Source organism: Canis lupus, chromosome 35 (assembly GCF_011100685.1).
Source record: "Canis lupus familiaris isolate Mischka breed German Shepherd chromosome 35, alternate assembly UU_Cfam_GSD_1.0, whole genome shotgun sequence".
Classification (NCBI taxonomy): domain Eukaryota; kingdom Metazoa; phylum Chordata; class Mammalia; order Carnivora; family Canidae; genus Canis; species Canis lupus.
The window spans coordinates 12,898,356-12,912,128 of NC_049256.1; the positions used below are offsets into that span (position 1 = coordinate 12,898,356).

At 37.0% G+C, this 13,773-nt stretch overlaps 1 protein-coding gene across 1 annotated transcript in view; it reads left to right on the forward strand.

Annotated features, from left to right (window-relative positions):
• HIVEP1 (HIVEP zinc finger 1) overlaps nt 1-13,773 on the forward strand; it is a 135,691-nt gene that overhangs the window by 31,409 nt on the left and 90,509 nt on the right.

A 13,773-nucleotide genomic window follows, 5' to 3' on the forward strand; every position in this document is an offset into this window, starting at 1 on the left:
GAGCGTCTGCCCCCGGTCACGTCTTCTTCCCACCCCCACCGCTGAGCTCATTACCCTCGTCAGCTTGGGCTTTCCCTCACTTCTGCTTTCGTGGTGGCCGTGTCTGAGGGTGCCATTTCCTTTGTATTTTTATTTATTATTTTATTTATTTATTTTGTCATTCAGTCTGTGAAATTTTAGGTCATCCCACGCAGGCCACTTCATTCTTACTGATACACCCCAATAGGAAGCATTTGAACTAACTGTGCTCTCCCACCCCGACACGTCACCTGCAGTCATGGATAACTCCCATTTTCTCAGTAAGCCAGCCAGGAGAGTTTCAGGTCCCGTTTTGGGGTTCCTTAGCATTCTTTTATTCTGAACGGTGCTCTTCTTGCTTTTTAAAAGCCTGAGTATGCCTCAAGTCGGTTTGCATAGTTCAGGGATGCAGAGACCCTCTGAGTATAAAGGTGAATTCTGGGCTTGACATCTGCGGTTCCTAGTTCAGCAGTTAGGATACACCTGGAATCTCCTGTATAGGAAACATGGACCTTTTTTTTCCCCCCATAGATGTTTCAGGCTTTCTGTTCAACTGATACTCTCATGTAGAGTCACAAATTCTAGGTACCCTGGGGCCCAGTAGTGCGAGCAGGTGTGTGGTGCAGAGCAGATGACTGGCTACAGGAAGGCATCTCAACGCTGTTCCTGAAAACAGCATGTCAGAGGGGCCCAAGAATCCAAATTTTTCCACATCTTTAGATAAGGAAATGAAAATTTGCTTGAATAAAGAATTAGTGTAATTTTTTTAACTTTGTCACCCAGACATTTAATGATCATTTTAGTATTTGAGAGAGAGATGTCTTGTATTTTTAATACCCTCCCTACAGACATCTCTTGGTCTACCAAACGAAAATATCCACCATCCTTCCCAAAATCTTAACTTTTTTTTTTTTTTTTTTTGTAATCAAGATGATACTTGTGATTCATGAGGTATTTCAAAACATGCATGGTGAATCTATTGTTATGGGGACCTGGATACACTGTTTGAAAATTCACTATAAAAGTCCAAAATAGAAGGTTTATTTTTCAAAAGAACTTTCCAGTTGAGTTGAACAGCTCTAGAAGTTAAAAATGGATTTTTCTTTTTTAAAATATTATTTAAATAAAAATATCCTCACTCTTTGTGAAACTGGCACACGCTTGTTTTGTGACGCTTTCTACCCAGATACTGACTTGCCTTTGAGCAAAACGGTGAAGCTGTTCTTTCAGCTTGGGAACATTTTGGTATTATTTTTCTCACCACTAGTCTGCTCAATTCAAACCAAAAACAAACCTCAAAGTGTTTATGTGATATCTGTGGAACACACTGGCTGCTTACTGCATTTTAATAAGAATGTCAGTATAAGAAAATATTAAAATAGCTATTTTGGATTCTGGATTCTGGCATATAGTCAACTCCTGGGTATCCACAGGGGAAGAGCAGAGGTGTGTGTGGGGGTAAGGAGGGTGAATTTCCCAAAGCATTTATAACCAAAACACTTATTCTGGGATTTAGATTATTAGATAATAGGAGCGCCCTTGAAAGAGGTGTTAAAAATGTAGAAATCTTTTGGTATCTATAAATTCAGGCTTAATGATATTTATTATGTATTTCAAACGAGAGGTGATCTTGGCACACAGCCCTCATCATGAGCAGCTACCTAGCTGGAGGTTTTCTCTGGGCCTGCCCTCCTCTCTCTCACTCTCTTTCTTGCTCTTTAGGATTTGCTTGACGGGGTCATCACCTTGGGGAGGAGGAGCAGAGTGGTATTTGACCTACTCAGGTAGCTTGTGGGGTGTGACTAGCTAGGTTTCTGTGTTTGGCGGAGGAGGTGGGGTTTGCACGACCATTGTGACAGTTGCTATGCTTGAGTAGATCGCTTCTCTTTAAATGACTCTAGAACATTACAGATTTCACTAGTGCTTTTTGATGTATGAACTTTATCTACTTTTCCATCCACAAATCAGCACAATTAGCCAAAACAGGTATTTTCCTCTTTGCTCACTCAGGTAATAAAAACCACCTCTGTGTAGGAAAAAAAAAGAAAAAGAAAAAGATGAAAGTATGATTTACAGATGATTTGAGGTTATTTAAAAACAAATGGAATCTGTGGATTTCTAGCTAATAAGTATATACTCTTCTGGCAAGTTTGAGTGGTTTTGTTAAATAACCTTCCTTTTTCTCACATGCCTTATTTGAGATCTCAAACCATACTACAAAGCTATAAGAATCAGAACAGTGTAATATCAGCATGAAAGCAGACACATAGATGAATGGAATGGAATAGAGAGCCCAGAAATAAACCCACACATAAAAGGCCAATCATTTATGGTGAAGGAGGCAACAATGTGCAATGGGGAAAGGACAGTCTTCTCAATAAATGGTGCTGTGGCACCTGGGCAGACATAGGCAAAAGGATGAAGCTGGATTCCCTTGCTATTGTAGACTATATGCAGAGGTCAACCCAAAATGGATTAAGGACTCAAACATAAGACCTGGGACGCCTGGGTGGCTCAGTGTTTAGGCATCTGACTTTGGCTCAGGTTGTGCTCCTGGGGTCCTGGGATTGAGTCCTGCATCGGGCTCCTCTCAGGGAGCCTGCTTCTCCTTTTGCCTGTGTCTCTGCCTCTCTCTGTGTCTCTCATGAATAAATAAGTAAAATCTAAAAACAAACAAACCCAAAAAACAAAAATTAAATGTAAGACCTGAAACCATAAAATACCTAGAAGAAAGCAGGCAGTAAGTTTCTTGACATTGGTCTTGGCAATGGATTTTTGGATTCGATACAAAAACAAAGGCAACAAAAGCAAAATGAACCAGAGGGACTACATCAAACTAAAAATCTGCACAGCAGAAGAAACCATCAACACAACGAGTAGGCAGCTTACAGAATGGAAAAATATATTTGTGAATTATATAGCTGATACGGGGTTAATGTCCAAAGTATATAAAGAACTCATACAATTGAATAGCCAAAAACCAAACTATCCGTTTGTAAAATGGGCAGAGAATCTGAGCACTTTCCCAAAGAGGACATACAGATAGCTGACAGCTGCATGACAAGGTGTTGAACATCAGTATTATCTACGAAATGCAAATCAAAACCACAGTGAGATATCATCTCAAACCTGTTAGAATGGCTGTTATCAAAAAGACGAGACAAACAAGCGTTGGTAAGGATGTGGGGGAAAAGGGAACCCTTATGCACTGTTGGTGGGAACGTAAATTGGTGCGGCCACACTGGAAAGTAATACGGAGGTTCCTCAAAAAGATGAAAAGCAGAACCATCATATATACTCCAGCCATTCCAGTTCTGGGTATTTATCCAAAGAATGTATAACTTGAAAAGATCTATGCCCGTCCATGTTCACTGCAGCTTTGTTAATAGCAGCCAAGACATGGAAACAACCCCCATGTCCATCGATGGATGAATGGATAAAAAAGATGTGGTATATAAATACAGTGGAATATTATGCAGGCAGAAAAACGGAATGAAACCTTGCCATTTGCAACAACATGGATAGATTTTGAGAGTAATATGCTAAGAGAAATAGATCAAATACCGTATGATCTCACTTGTATGCGGAATTTTAAAAGAACCACAAAACAGTGAATCCATAGATACAGAGAACAGATTGGTGGTTGCCAGAGGTGGAGGTAGAGGTGGTTAAGAGATACCAACTTTTTTGTTATAAATAAGTCCTGGGTTGTAATGTTCATCAAGGCCATTATAGTTAACAGTACTGTATTGTATATATGAACGTTGCTAACAGAGTAGGTCTTAAAACTTCTCATCACAAGGAAAAAATTAACTGTGGTGATGGATGTTACCATAGTATTATTATGTTGACGATTTGACAATACATAGATATATCAAATCATTATGTTGTAATGTTATATGTCTAGTATATCTCAGTTAAAAAAACTTAGGTATCTAAGAAAAATTATGGTTTATTCTTCCCTTTTTGTCTTTATGTGTGTATATACATATATATTACATAATTTATAGGTAAAATACAAAAATGTAGGCATATGTATGTATGTGTACATCGATCTGTGCTTTATATTTCCAAAGGAAAGGAATCTCACCTGGTTATACTTTACAAATGAATATACAGACTGTAATTGGGTTTTTCCCCCCTGTGAGGAGGGGACATTATGAGGGAGGGATGGTACATCAGTAGGTATTTCTAAAATTGTTTCAATAGAGGGATTAAAGTTTTTGTTTTTGTTATTTTTTTCCCTTCATAACTCTTATGCACTGTGCTTTTTTTTTTTTTTTCCCTTTACTTTTGGCTAGCTTCTTTTTCCATAATTACACTTGCCCATAATTGTGCTTGAACAGTCTTGGGAGAGAAACTCTGTGGCTTTCTGAAAAACTGTTCTTTTATATAAACTTGCTCAGATGAGTTATAGGAGGAACTATCCTCTCTGGTTTCAAAATGAGTTTAAGTACCGTGTGGGGGACTTTCCAAATGAGTAAAGCATGCCATGGTGTGTGGTTAGCCAATACAAATCTAAGGGACGGCGACAGCTGTTGCTAACTTGTGAAACATACCTTTGGGTTGAAAGTGGTATTTGGAAACTCTAACTTCCATTGGTACGTGACTACAGATGCATCAAGAACTGTCTTCCTAGGGTAACAAAACGGTGGTATATCCATTCAGATGATAAACATATCTATTCACTCTCTTTGTGTTATGTTTTACTCAGCAAAGGCACAAGCTAAAATCCTGAACTGTATCTTATTACCAGAAGCACCCAAAGTGGGCAAATACATATTTTAAGGGCTTCCTGGAGAGGGCTTTGTGCAACATGTCATAATACTTGAGGATGTTTATGTTAACACATTTTAATTTTATTAAATGCTATTTAAAAAAAAAACTCATGTTCTAAATGTACCGCCCATAGTACATAAAACAGTTGTGTTTAACCCTTATGTGTACAAAGTTATTTAGGCAGTTTTAGAAATGTGTATTTGTGAAGAGGGGAGAGAGAGTGAGCATCTGTTGAATACCTCCTCTGTGTTCTGTTACATCAGAGATCTCTTTCAGGAATTAAGGCCATCTTGGAAGGCAGATGATTTTTTTTTTCTTTTTTTCTTTTTTTTTAATGATGAAGCTGAAGTGTGACAGTTAGAACGTGTGCTACTATCACACAGCTAGCTAGTGACAGAACCAGGACTTGAACCTCAGTTTGTCTGAAAACAAAACCCTCGCTATTCCCAGAGGACCATGTTGTCTCAGTTCACTTTCTCTTCTCATCCTAATATGAAACCAGAGGATCTCATTTCACCAAATTAAAACTAGATAACTCCTTAGAAGCTAGAAATTTTAGTTCATGTAGCCCTGGTCCCTGTGATCTAAAACCATATGCCAAAATGCTTGGCAAACGGTACCTTTTGAAGACTTTTAACAAACATTCAGACGGTGAGTTCTTGGAGTGGTGAAGATTCTCATTGGCATAGGTTTTAAAGTAGTTTATTTTCACTACCGGAAAAGCTGTACAGTTCTTGTAACTGGACTATGTGCCTATTATAATTTTGCAGCATAATTTCCCCCTAGATCTGGAGACTTTCTGTGCAGCTGCTTTAATTTACATCCCTCTTTTGGGGGGAGAATCTGAAAGGATATATGTCCCTACTATAAATGGTGTTTCAGAATACAGATTGGGAGACGAGATATAAAATTTTTATAAATATTCCCTAATTGCTCTTTTATATGTTGATAGGTTCTGAGGCTGTCTAGCCAAATTTTGCTTGTTGCTTTTTAAACATTAAACTGTCCTGTCAGTTTATGGTTTGTTTAAAAGAAGACTGGGGTTTTTCTCCTGGTCAAGTTAGAAGATCAAGGGTAAAAATAAGAGAAACAGCATAGAAATAAACTTTCTATGACTATAGAAATATGAGTACAAAAATAGACTCTGACTAATAAACAATGTTAAAAACTATGGAAAAAAAGACTATTACTGTAAGGCAAACATTTTTAATTATAATTAACCCAAATGTTGGGATATAACAGAAAAACCAAAATAGATACCTGCAAGTCTTAGGGACAAGAGACCAATGGAAATATTCTAAGGTCCTGAGGAGAGAGTGTGGGCAGTTCTCAGACTCTGCGGCCCTAAGGGCAGAATTGATGCCCTGTCTTGACAGAAACCAAAGTGGTGGTAGTGGTGGGGAACGTGTATGGAGGTTATGTACTGATTCAACCAGGATATGTTTGGAGAGAAAAGAAAACACCAGTTTTCCTTTTGCAGCCTTGTCAAGCCCCAAGCAAAACAAGAGAAGACAGAAAAACACAGGAATAAACACACAGGCTGTGTTGTACGGTGGCTTCCACTTCTCTTCCAGAATAAACACTATCATGATGAACATCTTGGTGCATAGTGATTGTTCCATATTTAAGAGTTTTTGTTGCTTTGTTTCAGTGAAGAATCTCACAAGTAGGATAACAAGGGGAGCGTACATTTTCATCATTCTCCATGTGGAGATAGGACCTACAATTTGTTAGTATCGGAAAAAGTTGGTTGTCTTTCTTTTCTGTGTTTGGAGTAGAGCCCACTGTACTTGAACGCCACTAGCTCTCATGGCTCATGGTTCTCAGCAATGTACAGAAAGCATCTATTCTATACTCAGTTACTTTAGTCCAGCAATTGTGATGGCAATTTGAGGGACTTGGAGTATTATATTTGGGGTCTAATATTTATTTAACTTATTTGACCAATGAGTGTGTAAATAATTGGATGAATACCAATGGTTATGCTGTGGAAGAAATTAAACTATCAGGAATAGAATACAGCCTGTCTTCTCTCCCCATCCTTAGATGTATTTACTAAAAAAATAAAAATAAAAAAAAAATTATTTGTTAGTATGTTTTTTGGAGAAAATTTCAAAGATCTGCATACTCAAAAATTATAGTCACTCATAATTAATTGTACCATCCAGTAATATAGTGTGGATTTTGTGGTGCGCCCCCCCCTTTGATCGTATTGACCACTAGTGTTTTGCAATGTCATTAAAATTCCTTATAGATATTGGTTTCAAATGACTCCATGATATTTTGCCTCATATTAATTTGTTATACTTAACATTCTCTTGCTGAGGGATGATTAATTTGTTTCCATTTTATTTAATGGTTATCATGGAACCCTTTTTTCCACTTTTATAACTAACATGCCTGATTTGATGGCGTAACCTATTACTTGATCAAAAATGGCTTGCTTCTTGTTCATTAAAAAGCCTGAGCATTTGGGAGCTTGGGTGGCTCAGTTGGTTAATTGTCTGACTCTTGATTTTGCCTCGTGGTCCTGAGATGAAGCCCTGCATTGAGCTCCTTGCTCCCTGGGGAGTCTGCTTGAAATATATTATCTCTCTCTCTCTCTCTCTCTCCCTCCTCCCTCCCTCCCCCCCACCCCACCAATCTCCCCACTTGCACATGCTCTCTCCTGCTGTCTCTCAAATTAAAAAAAAAAAAAGCCTGAGCATTTGAGAATATAATTCAAGATTGAGTTACTTTTGTGTTTATGCTGCAATAATTTTAAGAAATATGTCTTTGCATTTTAAATCCCTCTTTTAGAAAATTGTCTTTGTTAGCTTCAGTTTGATCTACTTTTGTTCACACTTCCATGAAATATAAGTTGAGCAAATATGTGCTAGGTATTCAGATTACAGTGCAAGCCAAGATGGACAGAGTTCCTGTTCTTACAGAGCTTACTGCTTGGTTGAAAAGTATTATATTAAATAATTATCTAATAACTATATTAAATAATTACCTATGTGAAGTAATTAAATGATTATAGAATTATACTTGTAATAACTGTTATAAACCAAAAGTTACAAGTGTAGCACTAGAACATATACTTAAGGAATCTAAACTTGTAGGAAAAGACAATTCTTCAGTTAAGAGCATTCTCATTAATTTTACTCTCTTTTGTGCCTTCTATTTAAAATAGAAAGCCTCTATGTTTTATCTGAGGAGCTGTCACAAACCAGAGGATACAATTCAGACCCTTTATTTATATAGTGTTTTGTTCTCACCAAATATCCAGTCTGGAGGAAAAGAAATAGTAATCCTTTTGGTTGAGTATTTGACTTCTGATCTGGAATTTTTTTTCTGAGCTAGCAAATTTCAAGGTATAAGTTGAATTCTTTTAGCCAGCACTGTGGTTTTGAAGCATGAGATTTCATCACCATGATTAAGAAGCATTGGCCTGCTCACAAAGCAAGTTAAGCACAAAATAAGCAAAATGATGTAAACATGTGCCTAAGACCAGGGTCCTATGAGGCCAGTGGTGTTTATGAAATTAGTACAGGGAGACATGAGAGGATATTGTACACCATTTAGGGGAATTGTGCCTTGTGGAATCTTTATGGAAAAGGTGAGTTAATATTTGGTTCGTATATATTTGTTCACCAATTTAGTTAGCAGAAGTCCCATTGTATGAGAAAGGCTGTAGGCAGTTGATCTGGGGTCCAGGTTAGATTCAGCCTTGATCTGATGCCAAAGTTGGAAAGAAAATCTGAGATACAAGGTGATGAGTTAATAAAGAAAAGTGAAGAATATAGAGCTGAAAATCAAGTTAAATGCCCTAGGATTTATTTGGAGGTAAGGTGGGATCTACAAAGTGCTAGTAGGGTAACTGTGCAGGGTGAGAAGAGGAAGGAAGTACCTTGAATTTACTTATGTTGTATGGAGCCTTAGACTGAAGAGAATGTCGTACTCTTAAAAGTAAGAAGGTTAATATAAATACCCAATGTCCTACACTTAAATTCACAGCTGTTTGCATCTTGTCGCATTTGCCATCTCTCTCTCTCTCTCCTCTCTTTCTCTTCTCTCTGTGTACTATTTTTCGTTTTATTTGTGATAAATTTGAAAGTACTTTAAACTGTTGATTTTTATAAGTTGACTTTGTGTATGGCCACTTGACTGAATTCTTTCTTACTCTTACCAATTCATTTGATTTTCTTGGATTTTTCTAATTAGAGTATATAAGCCGCAAATAAATGATTCTGTTTCTACTTTTATAATTTTCATACCTCTTAAATTTTTTCTTCTTATTTTATCAAATTGTCCAGAACCTCTAGTGAATATTAAATAGTATCACTGCTAAAATTCTGACTTTAATGGGAATGTTTCCTTTAGTCCACGGTTGAATATGATGATTGCAGTTAGCTTCTGGTGAATATTCTTTACATAGTTTTAGAGATTATCTTCTAATCATAACTTTGAGTATTTTTGTAGGAATGGGCATGAAAATTTTATCATTAGAAATTGGCTTCTATAGTTCACATTTTTCCTTAATATGTAGTGAATTTAGTAATGGATTTTTCTGATGTCAAGCCTGTCATTATATTCCTGAGATAAATCCTATTTGGTGATGATCTTTTATTCATTTAATATATTTTGGTGCTGACATATAAATTATATATATACTATTATATACCTATTAACTACATATATATGTGTGTGTGTATATATATATATGTGTGTGTGTGTGTGTGTATAGTTTTTTTTTTAAGATTCTTTTCATTTATTTTAAAGAAAGTAGGGTGAAGGGGCAGAGGGAGAGAGAGTCTTCAGCAGACTCCACACTGGGCATGAGCCTGATGCCGGGCTTGATCTCGTGACTCTGAGATCAGGACCTGAAGTAGAAATCAAGAAAAAGTTGGACCCTTAACTGATTGCACCGCCCAGGTGCTCTGATGCTACTATATTTTAAGTGGATCAATGAATGTGGATGCGATTGTCACTATGAATTACAGATCCACATAGAAGTATTTCTTTTATATATTTTTATCATTGATCTGCTTCTGACATCTACAAATAGTTAAGGCATAGCTCCTAATACAGGGAAGACTACAGAATTTTTGGTTAAAAATTGGTCCTCAGACTTGAAGTCATTGGGAATGACTCAAGTCTCGATAGTTGAAAAACAAATTTCAATACTCCTCCTCTCCCTCATTCTGTTAGTTTTGCACAGGAATCTGTTATCTACAAAAGGATCTTGATGTTAATCTGTACACCCTCCAGTGTCACACATTAAAGGAGCTTCCAGAGGTGGTCTCAGTTCTCCTATTTTCTGTTATCTAAGACTCAAAAAACTAGTGATTGCATTATATTCTTATGAAATAGCTCATTGTACCGTTTTACTACCAATCACATATCTCCTGACATTAGTGCTGTAGGACATTTTAGTTAATATTGTTTTCTTGTGTGCTCAGGGTTGGTTAAGATGCTCCTTTCTTGCATATTTAAAATTACAACTTTTTTTTTTCTAAATAAATTAGAATGGTGAATATAACCCTTATTCTTTGTAGGCTGGGAAGGGGGAGGCTGATATTTCTTCAGAATCCTTACTAAGAAAAAAGAGTTTAATAAGAATTAGTTATCACTATTCAGGTAATTGTAGGATGAGCAGGATATTAGGTTTAGACTTGAGAAATCCCTGAAGCCAGCACATTGAATTGTCTCCTCGTGGGCAGGAAGGAATCTAGATAATCAGAATTATTCTGATAACTATTATGTCTGTTTTTTAAAAAAATGCCTCAGTCTTTGGGAGGGCTAAATGTATTCCTCCCCCCTTTTTATAGAATCCATAAGGCTGTAAATGTGGATTCCAGAAAGAAGATCATTTTTAAAGCCAAGTGCTGCTGTAACGTAAGGCTCTTGGATCAGGGAACATTTGCCAGTGTCAGTATTGCCAGTGATTTAGATAATGACCGTTTGGTTCAGAAAGTAAGAAAGAGAGCCTTGACTTTTCTATAAAAATATGAACTTACAAAAGAAACCATGCATATCGAGTACTGAGTAATCCTAATGGACCAGTGTCTGTCTGTCTCTCTCTCTCTCTCTCTCTCTCTCGTCTTTCTCTGAGGAAGCCAAAAATAGGATGGTTAATATCTTAAAGGATTCTTGTCTCAAATACTGGGATGCCCAGATACAGAGGGGACTTGCTGAGATGCTGGCTTGGTAAATGAAAACCCAGCAAATCAGAGTCCTCTCCGGGGCCTCAGTCATGTTATGTAAGTGGTCACACAGATGGATTTTTAACTCTGATTTTCCTAAGTTCTTTCCCATCCATTTGAACGGTGGTGGAAGGTGCTCTGAAATGCAAAATAACGAGGAATGCACCGCTGTTACTTTAAGAAGGAAATTAAGTGGGGAGGGAAAAGGAGGATGTTGTGACTGCTGACATTTGTGGCCTCTTTTCATTTGCGTAAGAGGTGGACCGGCTTCTCTGTAGCTGCGGTTGCCATGGAGAGGTAGTGGGGGAGGACTCCCAGGACCAGCCCGAGACAGCGGCCGCTTCTCAGAGCTGCTCCCGAACGTGACGTGGAGGGGCAGGGAGCGCAGGTGTGCCTCGGCGGCACAGCGCGTGGGGCTGGTGACCTGTCATGGCTGGTAACGTGACTGTGCACAGACCCCTGGGGGTGACAGACATGTTGGTGGACGGGCCTGTGGATTCTCTATGTGAACTGAAGGGATTGTAATGTTGTATGGATGCCCACGCTTCCTACCATTTCTTACACGCGAGGTTGGCTTGGAAGAGTTTAAGCATAGTTAACCCCGACGGACACCCTCGTTATAATGAGAAACTCAACTTTGGTTGGCATGTTTGCATAGAGATAAATGACATAAGCATTTATGTTTATATTTATTCATATATAAATATAAACAAATCAAATAATTTTAATTTGATTAAAATTTAATTAATTTAATTAATAATTTAATTTGATTAATTATTTTAATTATAATATAATCAAATATATTTATGTATATATTTATTCATAAACATGAATAAATTCCGATGGGAATAATACACTCAGAAAAATCTAATATGGTAGATCAAATCGCAACCAGAGATGAATGTGTTACTAACCTGGAGTCCTTAATTTACAGACGAGAGAGAGAGAGAGAGAGAGAGAGAGAGAGAGAGAGAGAGCGCAGTGTAGCTAGCTGGGTAACACAGGAAAAAGGAAAACAATAAAAGTTGTAAGGATTCTTCTGCATTAACAGGTAGAAGAAAACCAGTTGTGTGTTTGTGTAGCTGATTATGCTTGATCTTAACAGATGCATCTTGTCATCACTGTATTTTGCAGGGTGTGTGTGTGGGGGGGGGTGTAGTTTCAGATCAAATAGAGCATTGTGTTAATGAGTCTGTAGTGTGATCATTTTAGGACTTTTTTTGCTTTCTTCACGTAGCTGGTAAATTGAATCTGGTGATATAGTAGTCTTTTGTTTTCTCGTGGGTAAAATTGTGGATAATGCCTTTGTTTAAAGATAAAATGCGATTGGTAATTTTAACTGGAACTACTGTTTAAAATATTTTTGGGTAAATTTATGTTTCTCTTGAGGAAATCATATCATGTCTTAAATTTACCAAGTTTTAAAAAAAACTTGACCTTTCAGTTTTCTAATGAAATCTGAATGAGAACTGAATATTAATACTGTTTTTATAGTAGTTGAGTCAGAAATGGCTTAGGTGAAGAATACGTTGTAAGGTTGTAACTGTTGTTGGCTGCTTAATGCATAGTACAACTTATTTTAAGAATGACAACTAATTGCTTGTTTAGTCTGTGAAAGAAATGCCAAACCAAGTGGTTTTTTTTTTTAATAAGATAGCATTATTAAAATTTATACACAGTATCATACAGAGTGGTACACAGTGCTTCTGAAAAGATTTGTAATGTAATACACAGATTTATTACAGAATTTACTTAGAAAGTGTTAACTTCAAGTTAGGGTACTTCAAACATTGTTCCAAAAATATTTATTGGAAATTATATGTATAAAAAAACTATTCCTTAAATGATAACATTATTTGGCTTACTAATAATTTCTCTTTCTTTTGTATTGGAAATATTGTATAATAAGATTGAATTTCCTAACTTTTTAAATATAATATTTATAGACAAAAGTTGATGAGTTATTAGGTACAGATATTGATGAATTGGACATTTTCATTGCTTTTCTTAGTTGTTAAATTAATTCCAAGGTACACTGATTCAACAAGGAAACCAGAACTAGTTTTCTTGATCACTCATGCAAGTCAAAGGGCTATGAAGTGTAAAATATTTGCATATTTGTTAGGTAATTATAAGTAATTTTTTTCAAAGATGCATTTATTATTTTAGATAGAGATAAAATAATGGGGAGGGAGGGGCAGAGGAAAAGGGAGAGAAAGAATCTCAGCAGACTCCTTGCTGAGCACAGCACCCACTACAGGGCTCGATCTTATGACCCTGAGATCATGACATGAGCCAAAACCAAGAGTCAGATGCTCAACGGACTGAGCCACCCAGGCGCCTCAATAATTAATAAGTAATTTTTAATGAGTATCAACTATAAGCTGAGTATTCTTTTAAACATTTCCCCTTGTTGCCTTTTCTCAGTCTTATGCAACTTTGTGAGGTGGGTGCTGTTTTCTTACCCATTTTATAGATTAGGAAACAGAGATTTGGAGGATCGAGTCACTTGTCCAATATCATAGAGATAAGAAGGAGGGCGGGATTTGAATCCATGAAAGTCTACAACCACCACACTTTATTGTTTCTTTCATGTGAAAACTATAACTGGAGGTTGCAAGAAAGTTTTGTGTTCAGTTGTCCTGGGATGTCCAGCCTTCCATGTCTTAGCCGAGTGACATAGCAGAAGTTAGGACTGCTCATGCCTCAATTTTTTGGTGGGTTCTTAATGATGGAATATATGTGAATACTTTAATCTTAGTGCTAATGGGAAGGCTGTTCCCCCCAC